The sequence below is a fragment of the Panthera tigris genome, chromosome C1 (assembly GCF_018350195.1).
Source record: "Panthera tigris isolate Pti1 chromosome C1, P.tigris_Pti1_mat1.1, whole genome shotgun sequence".
Taxonomy (NCBI): Eukaryota; Metazoa; Chordata; class Mammalia; order Carnivora; family Felidae; genus Panthera; species Panthera tigris.
In genome coordinates, this window is record NC_056667.1 from 152694398 (window position 1) to 152713879 (window position 19482).

General features: G+C 37.1%; 1 long non-coding RNA gene across 5 annotated transcripts in view; it reads left to right on the forward strand.

Moving 5' to 3' along the window:
• LOC102956042 overlaps positions 1 to 19482 on the forward strand; it is a 79373-nt gene that overhangs the window by 28903 nt on the left and 30988 nt on the right. For 3 of the 5 annotated variants that reach the window (XR_006220749.1, XR_006220748.1, XR_443853.3), the window contains exons 1-3: positions 13328 to 13352; positions 15979 to 16028; positions 18040 to 18178. This is a non-coding gene — a long non-coding RNA (uncharacterized LOC102956042). Of the gene's footprint in view, positions 1 to 13311; positions 13353 to 15978; positions 16029 to 18039; positions 18179 to 19482 lie in introns of those variants that run through there. The other 2 variants (XR_006220750.1, XR_006220751.1) reach the window with 2 other exon arrangements.

The following is a 19482-nucleotide window of genomic DNA, read 5'->3' on the forward strand; positions in this document are numbered from 1 at the left end:
TAGTTAGAACTCAAAGGAAAAGAAAATGGAGTGTAGCTAAACCTTTAACTGCTTTTTTCACTTATAACATCTTTTGTGGGGGGTTGCAGAAAAGAGGCTGGAGTTCAAACCCAGCATCTTCTGTGTGTTTGAGAGAGAAGTTTAAGAACAATGTGGAACATGTAATATCTCCCATAATAATATTTTTTCAATGACTTCAACTACTCTGAAAATGTCATTTGTAGATAAGAAGTATTGAGTCTGAAATTACGAAGTAGTAATTTATTTGTAACACTCAGAACATTTCTATGTAGAATTGTCAATTCCCACATTGTCCATTTATGCTTAAGAGAAATATTGATCAAGTCCATATGAAACAGTTATAAGTGACACTCCAATAGAAGATTTTACTCTTTTCAATTCTGATATTGTTAGTTATTATAATAAATTAAACTCAAAATTCAGTCACATCATCAACATGCAGCTTCTCCTCTCCCCTTTCTTCTCTGAAGACTCTGCTGTAAACTATAGGCTAGAAGGAAAGAGTGTCTCAGAGCCTTGTGAAAAGGATTCCATGGCAGAATCCTAAAATGCTTTTTTTAGGCAGAATCCTAAAATGCTACCTCCCCAACCTGTGAGCTATGTGAGTATGTTATGTTATAACACAAATGAGATTTTGCAGAGGTAAGTAAGGTTGCTAATCAGTTGACCTAAAATAAGGAGAATATCTAGTTGGCCCTAATGGAACCATAGGTGCTCTTTATTTTTTTTTAAGTTTATTTATTTATTTTGAGAGAGAGCATGTGTGCACAAGTGGGGGAAGGGCAGAGAGAGAGAGAGAGAGAGAGAGAGAGAGAGAGAGAATCCGAAGTAGACTCTGTACTGTCAGTACAGAGTCCAATGTGGGGCTCAAACACACGAACCATGAGATCATGACCTGAGCCCAAGTCGGATGCTTAACCAACTGAGCCCCCCCGAATGCCCCCGCAGGTGCTTTCTAAAAGCAAAAACAAAAATTTCTCTAGCTGGCAATGGAAGGGAAAGCCAGGGTTAGTTAAAATGTAAGAAGGATTCAACTCATGGTTGCTGTTTCAAGATGGAGGGGGCTAGGTGAGAAAGAACTTAGGCAGCCTCTAGGAGCAGACAGTGGTCCCTGGCTGACAACCAACAAGAAGACCTTGGAACCACCACTGCATGTAACTACATTCTGTCAACAGCCTACATGAGATTGGAAGTGGGATTCTTTCCTGGAGCCTCCAGTTAAGAGCCCATCCCAGCCAAACCTTGACCACAGAATTCTGAGAACCTGACTATTGAACCCAATTGAGCCTACCAGAACTTTCGATGGACAGAACTATAAAATAATAAGTGGAAGTTGTTTTCAGCTGCTCTCCTTGGGATAATTCATTGTATAGCAGTAGAAAACAAATACAGACTATATACCATGTACTCTTAACTATTGATATTTCAAGATATAGACTTATGGGTATAAGATATGGATCTTAAAATGTCACTACTTGGACAACTGTCAGATACTAAAAGACCGAATCAGGATTATCAATATTTTTTTTAGTTCTGAAGAGGATATCTCACAAAAGCAGACTGTTGACCTAATTTCTAATATTCAAATAAAGGGGAAATCTAATTTTGATAATATTTTTTAACGTTCTTTTTTTTTCTCATTGGGTATATGAAGAAAACTTTTTTCTTTTTCTTTTTTCTTTTCTTTTCTATTTTTTTTGTCTCTCCCTAGCCCTCAATTTAATAGACTATGCTTTTGCAAATTGAAATATATACAAAAAAAATTTCTAAATGGTAATTCATCCTCCCTGAGGCTTCACAATTCAGGAACAAATACTTTCCCGAGTCTTGTAGCTTTTTTTATGGCAATGATAATTAACTTTACCAGTTCAATAAGAATCTTTCCTCCTTTTTACCAAGACACAATTAGATAAATTGATTATGCAACCAAGACCATACCTGGTAGTGTCATACTATAGGAGAATAAATCTCACTTCATCAGTTCTGACAAGCCCACCATGAAGAAATAAAGGTTCTACTTCACAGGTGAAACCAAGGGCCATAAAACAGCCCCAGAAAATTGGTCTGATACATGTTCCAGAGCTTACACGCTATAAATAACATCACTCTGTGGCAGCCCAGAAATCTCATTGTATTTTAGGGACTTTGGGGAGAGAAGAATCTATCCAAATTTATAGACTCTACTGGTAAGCTTTGTTGAAATGAATTTCTTAGATTTACTTTCTTGGTCTCAGAATAAAACAGCCAATAAGAGCAATTCAAAAACTACGTCTGGAATAATAGAGGTTATTGAAAATGCAATCTGAGATTCTTTATGAAATTTGTACAGAATTTCCTCCAGATGAGCTGACCTCAGCAAGGAGGCTCTTGTGGTTATTAACACCTCATGCTACACCCACATGTCAAGATAAAATGAGACCAGCCTTCTCTTGTTTTCAAGAATAATCTTTGGGAATTATTTGTTCGATGTTTGTTTGTATATTTTTGAGTCCAAGTGAATTGGAAAATATTTTATGCATACTGGAGAGAATAAGTTTTTTGATCTGTACTAGTAATTTTTGGTATTTCTGCCACTGGACCCAGATTTAACATCCTGTTTCCCTAATTAATAAGCTAAATTTAGCACATGTTGATTCTACATTTGTGTTAGTGTTTTCAACTTTTTCAAAATGACACATATCAAAAATATGATTAAATCTATTTTAGGTTTCACATCTAACCTTTTATAATTTTATTGGGATTGATGATTTTTAACTGTGGAATTTTACTCTGAATAAAGACGGTTTAACTTTTCTTTTTAAACCATTAACTTTTAAAATCCTAAAGGAATCACTGTTGTAATTTAATAATTGCCTTGCTCTTGGTCCTGGAAGTTTCTGTGATGTTAAATGAGAGGAAAAGATTATATTTCTCTAAATCAACTGGTTAATTTAGATTATCACTGTTTTTGAGTTTGAAAATCATCATATCTATTTCTTGGCAATTTATTGTTTCCTTATTTGCCTTAAGTTTGCAACAGTATTTTCCAATCAGTAAATTCATTGCTAACTTTGATATTTACACTCACAGACACTTTTACATTAAAGAAACCTGAGAAAGCTACTAAGTATAAAATGCTACCATTTAGGAGGAACTGTAATTGGTTAAGTGAAGGCTGGTACCAGAAGAGAAGTAAATATCAATGGTTGAGTAAAGGATATGATCATTGGGAGCAATAATTAGACAATGATATTAGCAGTAAAAAAAAATTTTTTTTTAATTTTTCACATGAGCCTCCTGGGTGGCTCAGTCGGTTAAACATCAGACTCTTGATTTGAGCTCAGTTCATGATCTGACAGTTCGTAAGATTGATCCTGCCTAGAACTTCACACTAACAGCACAGAGCCTGCTTGGGATTCTTTCTTTCCCTCTCTCTCTGCCTACCCACCCCCCCCCACTCACCTATGTGTGCACCCTCTCTCTTTTTCTCTCTCAAAAGAAATACATTAATTTAAAAATAAAATTTTCAGGGGCTCCTGGATGGCTCAGCTGGTTAAGCGTCTGACTTCGGCTCCGGTCATGATCTCACAGTTCGTGGGTTTGAGCCCCGCGGGCTCTGTGCTGACAACTTAGAGCTGGGAGCCTGCTTCGATTCTGTGTATCTGTCTCTCTCTCTGCCCCTCCCCTGTTCATGCTTTGTCTCTCTCTGTCTCTCAATAATAAATAAACATTAAAATTTTTTTAATTAAAAAAATAAAATTTTCACTCAATTATTAGTAAATTGCACATGGGGAAAAACAATAAATATGAATATATCTTGCTTTATCTTTGGCTTTCTTATAGAATGCCTTTCATTTTGATGTACAGATTAAAACCAGTAACAATATTTTAAATGACTTGAATACCCAGATTATATTATATTTTGTCAAGTGCTATGTCAATTGTTCTTGCCTGTCTTATTCTGGGGAAAGATTTTATAAGATGGATAGAATAGTTGGTCTTAATTAGTCAACAAGTCTTCATGACCATCAGTTTTCCCCAGTAATTCTTAGATACCAGTCTATAATTTAAATAATTACTATGGCATTAGCTTAATTGCTTCACGAGAAACTCTTCCTGGTCAATTACTGACAAACAAAAACAGCAACAGGATGTTAACTCCTTATTTTTATTTCAAAAATAGCAATTAGATTCAACAAATGACAGGTTAAATTCTTTTATTACATGACCAATGCAAAAGCTGAGACCCTGTTACAGATGACATTGAACTCGTATTTCCCAGGTAAACATAGAGTTAAAGTAAGAAATTGCCATTAAATGAAAACATGATATTTTACCTTGTTTTCAAAGAAAATATTTTCATTCAGGAGCATTGCATTTATTAAGGGATATACTGATACATACTTTTTACCTGAAGACACATGACTGTATTTGGTTGGTGTTCCATTTGGAAACATTTTGGGGTGTCATTTCCTCCTTTGGATATTAGTTGACTGCATGATGAATATGAAGGAAAGTATATCCTGAATTCCTTTGGAACCCTGAGAGAACAAAGTAGACTAACTTATATGGGTACCTTTTTTCTACATATCTATTTTTGTATTTGATGCACTCCTGATTACGTTGAGAGCCAATATTTCCATTGTTATAAAAGTTTATTTTTCTTGTCTACATAAGTTTTCTCAGAAGGGTAGACTAGAGACCCTGGACAGAGCTGAAATTCTGTCCTGTCCCTATAATGCTCAGTGTGAAATAACAAGTGAAAATTTGATTAGGTTGGTTTCAGATTGGCCATAATATTTTAATTCAGGACTGGTTATTGAGATAAGGAATGATGTATTTGCTGTGGTTGTAGGGTAGGAAATCCATTATTATATAGACATGCAAAAAATGTGTGGGGCTTTTTACTTATCTATAACTGATAAAATTTTCCTGAGCTCTCAGCTCACTCAGCAGGAGTAATTGCAATGGGAATCAAAACTTCAGTTTACCAGTTTAAGGCGTATCATTTTCTTTCAGTTTAGACAGTTTCTAGTTAAAAACAATTTGATTGGGTAAACATTTAGTCAAGTAAAAAACCAACTCTTTATCAGGGCTATTTGTCCTGTGCCTGTCCCCTTTACAAAAGGGAGTCTAGGGGGTGCCTGGATGACTCAGTTGGTTAAGTGTCTCACCCTTGATTTTGGCTCAGATCATGATCTCAGAGTTCGTGAGATCCAGCTGTGTGTTGGGCTCTGCACTGACAGTGCAGGGCCTGCTTGAGATTCTCTATCTCTCTCTCTGCCTCTCCCCTGCTTGCACACATGCACTTTCTTTCAAAATATATATATATATATATTAAGGGAATATATCTATACATATACATATATATACATATATATATATATATATTCCCTTAATATATATATATATATATATATATATATATATATGTGTGTGTGTGTGTGTGTGTATACATATATATATAGTTTTTTTTTTTTTTTTAAAGGGAATCTGGATGAAGGAAAGTTTAGGATCTTCATTGAAAGGGTAGAATGCCTCATGATGGTCTTTGTGTTGGTCTGGCTTTTGGATTTACAATGATTGATGATTGATATCCACTGACTCATGATCCATGTAGTCCAGTCCTTGAGTGTCTTGCTAGTGTTCATCATTGAAATCTATGGCTAAAAAATTATGGTTTGTTTGTCTTGACTAAGTCAAGATAATGTCAATTCTGTACTATCTTGATCCAAGATGATACTACAGATCCCTTATTTCTTCTGGGTGTGTCTCCCACGTGCTTTCTAGTTGGTCTGGTCTGCCTGCATTGAATTTTTTTGTTCTAGGAGTGTTATGATTTCCTCATTGTAACCACTTTTTAAACCACTTCTCTCCAGTGCCTCAGCACTGCTACACCTCTCCTCTCTGCCTCAGGATCAGTGTGAGGATGGTCCCAGGGGACCCAGTAAGAGATAGGCCAAACCTCCTCCTCCTGGCTTTCTTTTCAACCTAATTAATATCCCACCTCCTGTGAAGTTAACCCTGAGAGGTATACACACACATCCAAGGGGCTCTCTTCCCTCCCAATATCACTTTTCCTGGGAGAGAAAGGCTTTCTCCTCCTTCTTTTCTGAAAGAGACTTGCTGATGCCAGATCGTGGATTTCCTCTTCCCTATAGGCTATAATAAAACCTTGCCAACCAATTTGCTCAACTTTGTTCTTAACATATTAAGAGGAACTAAAAATTTTTGGAAAATATTTTTACTTAACAAATGTTGATACTTAGCCTATTGACTAGCTGAAAAGTACACTTTGGTTTTCAAAAGCTTAACATTTTCTTGTTTTTTAGATTGCTACTGTAATCATCATAACTATCCTACAGGCAAATGGATGGCTCCAGAACCATTTTTTTATTCTTTCATACAGCAAAAATTACTGATCATATGTTACATGCTCAGGACAGTTTCAGGTGCTTGCGCACTAGTGGCAGAGGTGAACATTAAATGAGAGAGATAAGGAAGGTATTAGAAAGTGATGAATGCTGTGGAGAAGAATGAAACAGAGAAGGATAAGTGGACATGTTCAGAGGGGAAGTTGTGCTATTCTCCATAGTGGGGGAAAGGTCTCATTGAGAAAGTGACTCCTGAGAATTATCTGAAGGAATGGAAGGAGTTAGTCATTTGATATCTGGGGGAAACCATTCAGACAGTGAAAAATAGCAAGTTCAGAGGCTTAAGGGCAGGTAGTGTGTCTACTTGGAACAAGAAAGGAGTAGGAGATGATGTCAGAGAGGTAATGAGCAGCTAGAACATATAGGGCCTTGTAAATCAGAGGTGGACTTTGAGTTTTACCCAGGGTGGGTCAGGAAGCCACCAGGCTTTTAAGTGAGGAATGATCATGATCTGAAGCAAGTTTTAGCAGTCTGTAGGAGAGTAAGCAAGAAAATGAGACCATTGGGAGTTATTACAGTAATATAGATGAGGGATGATGGTGGTTTAAACCAAGCCCCTAGCTGCGAAGAAGTAGCTAACTTCTGGCTATATTTTGAAATTAGAGACATCGGAATTTGATAAGAAACCAGATGAAGGCAGTAAAAAAAAAAAAAAGAAAGAAAAAAAAAGAAACGAATCAATGATGGTATGAAGATTTTGGCACTGGAACTTGAAAAATGGAAATGTACTCAACTAAAAAGTAAAATGAGCACATTTGAAATAATGGGGGGGGGATCAGGAGCTTAATTTTGGATATGATATGTTTGCAATGTCTATTAGACATCCATGTGAAGAAGTTAAGTTGTCAGCAATTAAATCTGTAGGTCAGGCATCCAAGGGAGAAGTTGGGTTGGAGATGTACATTCTTTACATCATTAGCATACAGTCTTAATTTCTTACCTAAGAGTAATAAAAGCTTGCCTTACTTGACAGGAAAGAAACAAAAACAGTAAATTGAAAGAAGCTAATGGAATGCCTGAAAACCAAACCAAAAGTTCTAACTAATCATAGATTTTAATGAACACTTAAAATCCCTCTCCAACTAGAGATGTTGAAGTAAAAAGATTACAGAAGGAAGTTATTCAACAATTCTTTTATTTATTTGTTTGTTTGTTTATTTTTTGCTATTTTTAAAATTTTTAAATCCAAGTTAGTTAACATATAGTGTAATAGTAATTTCAGGAATAGAATTTAGTGATTCATTACTTACATATAACACCCAGTGCTCATCCCAACAAGTGTCCTCCTTAATACCCCTCACCCCTTTAGCCCTTCCCCCCACCCAACACCCCACCAGCAACCCTCAGTTTGTTCTCTGTATTTAAGAGTCTCTTATTGTTTGTCTCCCTCTTCGTTTCTATATTATTTTTGCTTCTCTTCCCTTATGGCTATCTGTTTTGTATCTTAAATTCCATATATGAGTAAATCATATGATCTTTGTCTTCTCAGACTGGCTTTTTTCACTTAGCATAATACACTCTAGTTCCATCCACGTTATTGCAAATGGCAAGAGTTCATTATTTTTTTTTTTTTTAACGTTTATTTATTTTTGAGACAGAGAGAGACAGAGCATGAACGGGGGAGGGGCAGAGAGAGAGGGAGACACAGAACCGGAAGCAGGCTCCAGGCTCTGGGCCATCAGCCCAGAGCCCGACGCGGGGCTCGAACTCACGGACCGCGAGATCGTGACCTGAGCTGAAGTCGGGCGCTTAACCGACTGAGCCACCCAGGCGCCCCAAGAGTTCATTATTTTTGATTGCCAAGTAATATTCCATTGTATTTATATACCACATCTTCTCTATCCATTTATTGGTCAATGGACATTTGGGCTCTTTCCATAATTTGGCTATTGTTGATAGTGCTGCTATAAATATTGGGGTGCATGTGCCTCTTCGATTCAGCACTCCTGTATTCTTTGCATACCTAGTAGTGCAATTGCTGGGTCATAGGGTAGTTCTATATTCAGTTTTTTGAGGAACCCTCATACATAAAGGGTTCCTCTTTCTCCACAGCCTCACCAACATCTGTTGTTGCCTGAGTTGTTCATTTTAGTCATTCTGACAGGTGTGAAGTGGTATCTCATTAGGGTTTTGATTGGTATCTCCCTGATGATGAGTGATGTTGAGCATATTTTCATGTGTCTATTAGCCATCTGGATGTCTTCTTTGGAAAAATGTCTATGCATGTCTTTTGCCCATTTTTTTTCACTGGATTATTTGTTTCTTGGGTGTTGAATTTGGTAACTTCCTTATAGATTTTGGATACTAACCTTTTATCTGATAGGTCATTTGCAAATATCTTCTCCCATTCCATTAGTTGCCTCTTAGGTTTTGCTGATTGTTTCCTTCACTGTGTAGAAGCTCCTTTTCTTGATGAGGTCCCAATAGTTCATTTATGCTTTTGTTTCCCTTGCCTCTGGAAACATGTCAAGTAAGAAGTTGCTGTGGCCAAGGTCAAAGAGGTTGTTGCCTGTTTTCTCCTCTAGGATTTTGATGGCTTCCCGTCTTACATTTAGATCTTTCATCCATTTTGAGTTTATTTTATTTATTATGGTGTAAGATAGTGGTCTAGTTTCATTCTTCTGTATGTCACTGTCCAGTTTTCCCAACATCATTTGTTGAAGAGACTGTCTTTTATCATTGGATATTCTTTCCTCCTTTGCCAAAAATTAGTTGGCCTTACATTTTGTGGGTCCATTTCTGGGTTCTCTATTCTGTTCCAATGATCTATGTGCCTGTTTTTGTGCCAGTATTATAATGACTTGATGATTATAAGTTCATAATACAGCTTGAAGTCGGGAATTGTGATGCCTCCAGCTTTGGTTTTTTTTTCCAGGATTGCTTTGGTTATTTGGGGTCTTTTCTGGTTCCATACAAATTTTAGGTTTGTATGTTCACCTCTGTGAAGAATTCTGGTGTTATTTTGATAGGGATTACATTGAATATATAGATTGCTTTGGGTAGTATTGACATTTTAACAATATTTGTTCTTCCAATCTATGAGCAAGGAATGTTTTCCATTTTTTTGTGTCTTCTTCAACTTCTTTCATAAGCTTTCTGTAGTTTTTAGTGTATAGATTTTTCATCTCTTGGGTTAGGTTTATTCTTAGGTATTTTATGCTTTTTTGTGCAGTTGTGAATGGGATCAATTCCTGGATCTGTCATTCTGCTGCTTCATTATTGGTGTATAGAAATGGCAACCAATTTCTGCACACTGATTTTTATATCCTACGACTTTGCTGAATTCATGGGTCAGTTCTAGCAGGGTTTTGGTGGAGTCTTTTGGGTTTTCCACAGAGGATCATGTCGTCTGTGAAGAGTGAAAGCTTACTTCCTCCTTGCCAATTTGGATGCCTTTTATTTCTTTGTGTTGTCTGATTGCTGAGGCTAGACTTCCAACACTACGTTGAATAACGGTGGTGAGAGTGGACATCCTTGTCGTGTTCCTGGCCTTAGGGGGAAAGCTCTGATTTTTTTCCCCATTGAGGATGATATTAGCGGTGGGTCTTTTGTATATGGCCTTTATGATACTGAGGGTTTTTATCAAGAAAGGATGCTGTATTTTGTCAATTGCTTTTTCTGCATCTATTGAGAGGATCATGTGGTTCTTATCCTTTCTTTTATTAATGTATCACATTGATTGATTTACAGATATTGAACCAGCCCTGCATCCCAGGAATAAATCCCACTTGATCATGGTGAATAATCCTTTTAATGTATTGTTGGATCCGGTTTGCTAGTATCTTGTTGAAAATTTTTGCATCCATATTCATCAGGGAAATTGGTCTGTAGTTCTCCTTTTTAGTGGGGTCTTTTTCTGGTTTTGGAATAAGGTAATGCTGGCCTCATAGAATGCATTTGGAAGTTTTCCTTCCATTTCTATTTTTTGGAACAGATTCTAAAGAATAGGTGCTAACTGTTTTTTAAGTGTTGGGTAGAATTCCCCTGGAAAGCCATCCAGCTCTTGTTTGTTGGGCGATTTTGGATTACTGATTCAATTCTTTTACTGGTTATGGGTCTGTTCAAATTTTCTATTTCTTCTTGTTTAAGTTTTGGTAGTTTATATGTTTCTAGGAATTTTTTCCATATCTTCCAGGTTGCCCAATTTGTTGGCATATAATTGCTCATAATATTCTCTTATTATTATTTGTATTCCTGACGTGTGGGCTATGATTTCTCCTCTTTCATTCGTGATTTTATTTATTCAGGTCCTTTCCTTTTTCTTTTTGATCCATCTGGCTAGGGGTTTATCAATTTTGTTAATTCTTTCAAAGAACCAGCTCCTGGTTTCATTGATCTGTTCTATTGTTTTGTTTTGTTTATGTCATGTTATGTTATGTTATGTTATGTTATGTTATGTTATGATGTTATGTTATATTATGTTATGTTATTTATTTTGATAGCATTGGTTTCTGCTCTAATCTTTATTATTTCCCTTCTGCTGGTTTTGGGCTTTGTTGTTCTTTTTTCCAGCTCTTTTAGGTGTAAGTTTAGGCTGTGTATTTGAGACCTTTCTTTCTTCTTTAGGAAGGTCTGGATGACTATATACTTCTCTCTTTTGACCACCTTTGCTGCATCCCAAAGTTTTTGGGCTGTCATGTTTTCACTTTTATTGACTCCCATGTACTTTTTAACTTCCTCTTTAATTTCTTGGTTAACCCATTCATTCTTTAGCAGGATGTTCTTTAATCTGCAAGTATTCATGGTCTTTCCAAATTTTTTTCTTGTGGTTGATTTTGAGTTTCATAGCATTGTGGTCTGAAAATATGCATGGTATGAACTCGATCTTTTTGTACTTGTTGAGGGCTGATTTATGAATTAGTATGTGATCTATTCTGGAGAATGTTCCATTTGCCTTGAGAAGAATGTGTATTCTGCTTTAGGATGAAATGTTCTGAATATATCTGTTAAGTCTATCCAGTCCAGTGTGTCATTCAAAGCCATTGCTTCCTTGTTGATTTTCTTCTTAGATAATCTGTCCCTCAGTGTAAGTGGGGTTTTGAAATCCCCTACTATTATCGTATTATCTATGAGCTCCTTTATGTTTGTGATTAATTGAATGATATATTTGGGGATTCCACATTGGGGGCATAAATGTTTACAATTGTTAGATCCTCTTGGTAGATAGAGCCCTTAATTACAATATAATGCCCTTCTCCATTTCTTGTCACAGTCTTTATTTTAAAATCTAGTTTGTCTGGTATAAGTATGGCTACTCCAGCTTTCTTTTGACAACCATTAGCATGATAGATGGTTCTTCATCTGTTACTTTCAATCTGCAGGAGTCTTTACGTCTAAAATGAGTCTGTTACAAGTAGCATATAGATGAGTCTTGTTTTCTTATCCATTCTGACACCCTATGTATTTTCATTGGAGCATTTAGTCCATTGACGTTTAGAGTTAGTACTGAAAGATATGAATTTATTGCCATTATGTTGCCTGTAGGGTTGGGTTTCTGGTGGTGTTCTCTGGTCCTTTCTAGTCTTTGTTGCTTTTGTATGTTTATTTGTTTTTTCTTTTTTATCTTTTCTCCTCTCAGAGAGTCCCCCTTAAAATTTCTTGCAGGGCTGGTTTAGTGGTCATGAACATCTTTAGTTTTTGTTTGTCTGGGAAACTCTTTATCTTTCCTTCTATTTTGAATGACAGCCTTGCTGGATAAAGAATTCTTGGTGCGTATTTTTCTCATTCAGCACGTTGAATATATCCTGCCACTCCTTTCTGGCCTGCTATGTTTCTGGATATGTCTACTGTGAACCTGATCTGTCTTTCCTTATAGGTTAAGGACTTTTTTCCCCCTTGCTATTTTCATAATTCTTTCCTTATCTGTGCATTTTGTGAATTTGACTAGGATATGCCTTAGTGATGGCCTTTTTTTTGTTGACTCTAATGGGAGTTCTCTGTGCTTCTTGGATTTTGATGTCTGTGTCCTTCCCCAGATTAGGAAAGTTTTCCACTATAATTTTCTTACATAAACCTTCTGCCCCTTTTTCTCTCTCTTCATCTTCTGTGACTCCTATGAATTGGATGTTATTCCTTTTTAATAAGTCACTGAGTCCTCTAAGTCTTCTATCATGATCCTTTCCTTTGTTTCTCTCTTTTTTTCTGCTTTATTATTCTCCGTAATTTTATCTTCTAAATCACTGATTTGCTGCTCTGCTTCAACCATCCTTGCTTTCGTGGCAGCCATTCAAGATTGCATCTCAGTTATAGCATTTTTAATTTTGTCCTGACTAGATTTTATTTCTTTTATCTCCACAGAAAGAGATTCCATGTTTTTTTTTCAACCCCAGCTAGTACTCTTATTTATTACCATGGTTCTAAATTCTATTTCAGACATCTTGTTTATATCTGTGTTGATTAAGCCCTGGATGTCATTTCTATTTTCTCTTGGAGTAAATTTGTTCATTTTGTCACTTTGGAGAAAGAAAAAAATTAATAACATAAAAAATGAAAATTAAAAACAAAAACAAAAAAATCAAATAAAGTAAGATAGGTCCTAGGTGTGTTTTGCTCTGCTTGTTGAAAGAAGCTTGATAGAATAGAGAAAAAAGGGGAAGAAAAGGGAAAAAAAGGTAAGAAAAACTTTAAAAATTAAAAAAATACATAATAAAATAGAATAAAATGAAATAAAGAAAATGAAATCAAACAAAAAATTAAAAATAAAATAAAAATAAAATTTTCTCTTTTTGTATCCAAGAATGAGGAAGAGAGAAGTAAAAGAAAGAAAGAAAAAAAAAGAAAACAATTCAAGGAAAAACAGAAGCAAAGAAAATGAACAAATAAATGAACCAGCAAACAGAATGAAACCTGAATGAAGTTACATCCATTTTCCCCTAGAACTGAAACTGTGAAGACTTTTATAGTCTGTACACTAAGCAGGTAGAGTGACTTGTGCTGGTCTTCTAGGGGATGTGCTTGGAGGACACAGTTGGGCAGGGCTTAGTGTAACAGCTCTGTTCTCCACTATGTGGCACTGCTTAGTTTACTTGAGTGGATCAGTGTGGTACATGGGAGAGGTGGAAATGGCTTCATCCAACTCCCTAGTCTCTGGCACAGGAACTTCCTGCTCTCACCAATCCACGATCAAGTACCCCTCCTTTGTCTCAGGCCTCTGTCCACTCCTTGCCTCTACCCTGTCCATATCAAATCTATCTGTCTGCCAGGTGGCACCTCCCTCCAGAGTTTGTCTCAGATGGGGTTGTGTTTTAAAAACCCATGCTTCAGAGACCCCCTGTGGCTTGGACTTGCCCTGACTTTCTGGGGAAGGGTCTTGTTGAGCAATGCCTGGGTGCCTGCTTGCCCCAGAAAACATTCATGCAATTGTGTAGTGGCAGAGGTTCAGAGATTATGGCAAGTCACAACACACAGCCTGTGCCAGGTTTCACTGCACTCTGGCATCTTTGTCCCAATACCAGCAAACGTGGCTGCTCTCCAGGGTCTGCTGGGACCTTTGCCTGTGGACAGGCCATATTGCTTCTGCCAAATTTCACTCCAAACAGGGAACCACTTATCCCCATGTGGTACACAGTCCCCTCAGACCCTGCTGCCTGCTCTTGGGGATTCACCCTATTTCCTCACCAGAGCACCACCAGGCACTGAGCTCCAAAACTTCAGACTCTGTGCTCCACAGTTTATAGAATCCTGGTGGCATTGAAACTCTTTCCTTTTTCCTATAAATGGTTTTGTGGAACAGATTTCTTGTTCAGTCCCCTGTGAGTGCTTACACTCATTCTCTTTCTCTCCAGCTACTTTTGGGGGAGTGCTTTTCTTGCACAATCCTGATGCACTGCACTCTCCCGCATTCTTTTTCTCTGTCCTCTCTGCAAAAACAGCTCCCTAGCCTCTGCGGCTTTTCTCTCCTTTAGTTCACCTCTCCACACCGTGTACCTGCTGAGTTCTGTGGCCCAAGTTATGTGGATTGTTATGTTAATCCTCATATCAATTTCCTAGGTGTTCAAAATGGTTTCATGCTGATCTAGCTTTGCTTCAGGGACAAGACAAGCTCAGGGTCTGCAGGATTCTCTGTCATCTTAACTCCCTTCCTCAACAGTTCTTAATAATTGACAGTATTCAGATTATTTTCAAGTTTCAGTTATCTGCGTGACATGTTCCTTCACCTTCTTCAAGTCATTGTTCAATTATAGGCAATGCTGACCACTGTATTTAGGTTTCAGCCTAATTCTTTCACCATTCTCATTCCAAATCTCCTTAACTGCCTTATTTTGTTTTTTGTTTATCAATAGCGTTTGTCACTTTCTCAAATACTGTTATTTTCTTATGTTTGTTCATTGTTACATTCCTTAGCTGATACACAGCTCTCAATCCTGCTGGCCTCACCTATGATTCTGGCTTTGGCAGTGGCCACTGGTTCCCTGTGGGCTTTTGTTTTTAAGTTTTTATTTATTTATTTTTGAGAGAGAGAGCACAGGGGAGGGGCAGAGAGAGAGGGAGAGAGAAAGAATCCCAAGTAGGCTCTGCACTGATAGCACAGAGCCCAGTGTGGGGCCCAATCTCATGAACTGCCTGCAGACTTTGATGAGTTTCATGTAGTTGCAGCCTGACTCAGGCATGAAGTGCCTTACCTCAGACTTCCATCCTAAATTACCGTCTTAGGGCTTCTCTGACAGTGCAGACTTCCTTTGGCAACTTGCTGGATTCAAAATTAGTGTAACCTGAATGTGGGGGAACTTGATCCTGCAGGGCTATCCTTGGCCAGGGAGTTGGGCATTTAGTTCCCTAAGGCAAATGTTCCTGTATGCCTTTTACAAAGTTTCTCATAGGTATAGAATAAGAGAGTGGTGGCCAACTTACTGCATCCATTAATTGATTCCTCACCCATACTTCTTTTATTCCTCTTGTCCCTAATTTTGTCCACTCAAATAATACTCCTAAATTATCCACTTACACTTACAAGAAGTCTTGATCACAGACTCTACTTTATGAAGAATTCAGGCAAATATTTTTTTTTTCTTCTTCTACCACTTCAGTTGCCCAAAGGTAGCCGATACATCCAAGCATCCAGAAGATTATCTGGCACCTGACAGGGTCCCAACAAATATGTACTGAATTGGGAATTAAACGTAATTTAGCTCTCTCTAAATCAGGTCGGGATTAGGAAGCTGTGATTTCAGTGCCAAAGTGCAACTATCAAAACAATGCATTACCTAATAGTCATTGAACTAGACCATAGGGGAGTTCCAAGATGTATGACAATAGGGAGTAGGTGTTAAGCGCCCTGTGTTTATGAGGCATACTGCTTGGGATGTGTGTACTTCCTATATGTGTAAATTTGGAAGATTCTTTAACCTCTCTGTGTTGTGATTTCCTCATTTCTAAAATGGCGATAATAATTATCTCTAGTTCAAAGGGTTGTGAGGATTAAATGAGTTGATATATATAGGACACACATGCCATGCAGTAACATGTTTGAATATATACAACATACATGTTTTCAATTATTATTATTGTTGTTGTTCTTGTTGTTCTTGATTTCCACCACACATAGTATGAAGACCCAGTATCAAATTAAAATAAGTGGACAGTCCCAGACTTCAGGTAAATCTAACCAAAGTTTTCCTTCCATTTTCTTGTATTTTGTTTGTTTTTAGTTACAATTACCATTTACTCTAATAACATTTAAGCCATATAGAAATATATAAAAGTCCACAATATGTTCCATTGCCACAGCCCTGCTGAAGTTTCATTTTATTCAAGTATAACTTTATTTGTTTGCTAATAATATCCGCCCAATTTATAAATGAATTAACCAATTCATGATAAATATTATCATTAGAATAAATACTATATGCTAGTCTATCCTTGGGTCCCCATGCAAGGTTCAGACAACTTGTTTTGCTACCATGAAGCTTGTGGACAGAACATCAAACTAAATCTCAGAATCCTGAAATGTTGTCATTTATGAAACAGAGTTTGCCATGCCTACCCCATCATGTTTGAAGGAGAATTAAATGTCATAATGTTTATGAAAGAGCCTGAACACGCTCTGGCATGTACTTGAAGATCAATAGCACTAATTGGAATGAATGCTAATTTGAATAGCACTAATTGGCATCCCATCCATACCCCATACTTCTCTGAACTTGTTGCTGTGATTTTCTTAAAAAAAAAATTCAAATGCAAAGTTTTAGCCCTACAAATGTCTCATTAGTACTTGTTGAACAGAACTCACTTTCACGAAAATAAACGTTCCAGAGATGAGCGTTAGAGATTGAAACCTTTTCATTAACCATAACAGAACCAGTTCTGGAGTTATTTCAGCTGCGTTTCAGTTTGTCATTTAATTTAGTAAGTCACAATGAGAACTACTAAAAAGCAACCTAATCCGAGTTCTTTAAATTCTTTTAACTTGGCGTTATATGCTGAGCAAATGGGTTTATTAAGAAAGCTGCTTGTGAGGCATGATACCTTGAGTCAGATGCTAACCGGTGATTTACAAAGTTTTAACTTATGATACATGCTAAATGTGATTTTTAAGGTAATAGAGATAAGATAATGAATGGAACACTAGCCTTTGCATTAAAAAATTAATCTCTCACTGGATGACCTTGACTTAATCTTTAATTTTTAAGCCTATAAAATATATGGTTATGGGAATGTAGAAGGAGATAGTAACAAAAATCTCCAATTGTTTTTTTTTTTTGGGCAAAAAAACTCTACAAGTAAGGTCTTGTATACATACAAGACATTATTACTTTAGCAGTTAGGAACCTCAAGTGAGATTCCCACTAACAGGGTACTTGCACAACTATGAAGGAGGAAAGAGGACAGTTTAGTTTCATTGTAGGCAGCTACCAACAGTCTTTTTCTAGTATAAGGTGACTTATGAATATCATTATATACCCAGCTTAGCACTTTTACTGCCTTTAGGTTAAGTGCCATAAACTCATGGGACCTGTAACCTCACGTGTAATAAAATTTTTAAAAGATGAGAAAAACACGATTTGCAATTATTCAGCCCTCTAATACGAATTTATTTACAATCACTTTGACTCCTGAAATGAGTTATTCCTAATCACAGGTGAGATAATTTAGCATAATCAGATTGTACCTTTTTACATCAGTGCTGATGAAGTGTCTAGGGCAGAGCAGGTACCAAATTAAATTTGGTAATAAATTCCAGTGACTTCATTTATGGGGAAATGAGTATCTCTAAAGTAAACCAAAATACTGGAAGAAAACACATAACATTTTTCAAAGGGGTTTCCGAAGTTTGAAACAAACTAGTGTTTGACTTGAAATAATACTGAATAATTACTGAAAAGATTTGTGTCTGTATAAATTCTTCAAAACTATGACCCTAGAATCTAATTATCCCTTACTGCAACCTTAAGAATGTATTTAGATGGTTTATGGCTAGAGTGTTAAAATCTAAATGACCCCAAATCCCAGAAACAGAGATGAAAGTACTGTATTAAGTCTAAACTGTTTGGGATTATCATTTTTCAAAGGCGTTTCCTGCCCGGTTTTAAATGCCAGGTGCCAAAAATGATAAGCAAACAATTCTGTCAATAGACCACTTATGTTCCTTACTCTGTTCTTCTCAAAGTGACAAAGCACCTTGATTCCAGCAGTGATTCCCCAGTCTGCTTTCGCTTTGGGTTTCCGTTGTGACCATTAACTGCTGAAACTGAGCCCAGAGCCCATGATCACAAGATCTGAACGTCGTTGCGAGGGATCCTAAAGAGGTAAATTAACTCATTCCTCTGCCTCTAGGAAGGGCAAACCGTGCCCAAATATTTCCAGAGGAATAATTTTGCATCCAACGAGAGCGAAAGACTAAGTAGTGGGAATTTTCTTCAGGAACACGTTTACATACTTTTGGACTATTTCTATGCTAATGCCATTGAACAGCAAGTACATGTTCTAAAGTGCACATGGGTGGTGCCTCCCCACACAGTCAGATTAGCGCATGACTCGGATTAGGCATCTTGCTCTCACAGATTCATTACTTCGCCTGAGGAAATTCCTTTTATGGATTAAACAACCCCTTGGAATATAACCGTTTTTATACATCTTATTTTACATGACTAAATGTTTCTACTCTCAGTATTTTTCCATCTCTCCCTTCAGCCTCACTCTCCATTCTTTCCTTCCACCTTTTTAATGTGGTCCTTTCTCTCCCTGGCCTGCTCTCTACCCTCCACCCTGGCTAATGACACCACGAAGCTTGAAGTTTAGCTCACTACCTTGGCACCGTCTTTTCCCTGACCTTTTCTATTCTGTTGGATGCCAAATTCTGTAAGTAATGTTTTAAAAATGACTCCTGAATCAGTTCCTCTTTTCTATTCTGTTGCTGCTATCCCACTTCAGGCTTTTATTATGTTTTGTTTGGGTATAAATTAATTCCCCTACTCTTCTTGCTTTGGTTTTTCTCCAGCTGCCAAGTATATCGTATGCACTGCTGTCACAGTGGTCAGCATGAAGCATAGCTTGGACTTAATCTTGTGTTGAAAACTTCAGTGCTTCTACATTATCTGCCAAGGCATCAAACCCTTTGGCCTGCCTCTTATACCCCTCTCTCAGCCCCGCCCCCCACTGCCAACACTCATCATATGACCCAGAATACTGACCTCCTAGTATTACCATTCACTTTTTCCCTTTCACATGAGTGATAGTCTTCCTAAACTATGTAAAATTTCCTGAACACGCTCTAAATTTTCTTACATATTTTTTTAAATGTTTATTTTATTTATTTTAGAGAGAGAATAAGAAAAAAAAAACACAAGCAGGGGAGAGGCAGAGAGAGGGAGACACGGAATCCGAAGCAGGCTCCAGGCTCTGAGCTGTCAGCACAGAGCCTGATGCAGGGCTTGAACTCATGAACTATGAGATCATGATCTGAGCCAAAGTCAGATGCCTAATCAACTGCGCCACCCATGCACCCCTTACATATTTTTTTCTAAGTCCATGTTTTTGTGATCTTGTTTCCTTCATCTAAAATTTTATTCTTCCAGTATTTATGTATTGAAATTGGACTCCTCCTTCAATT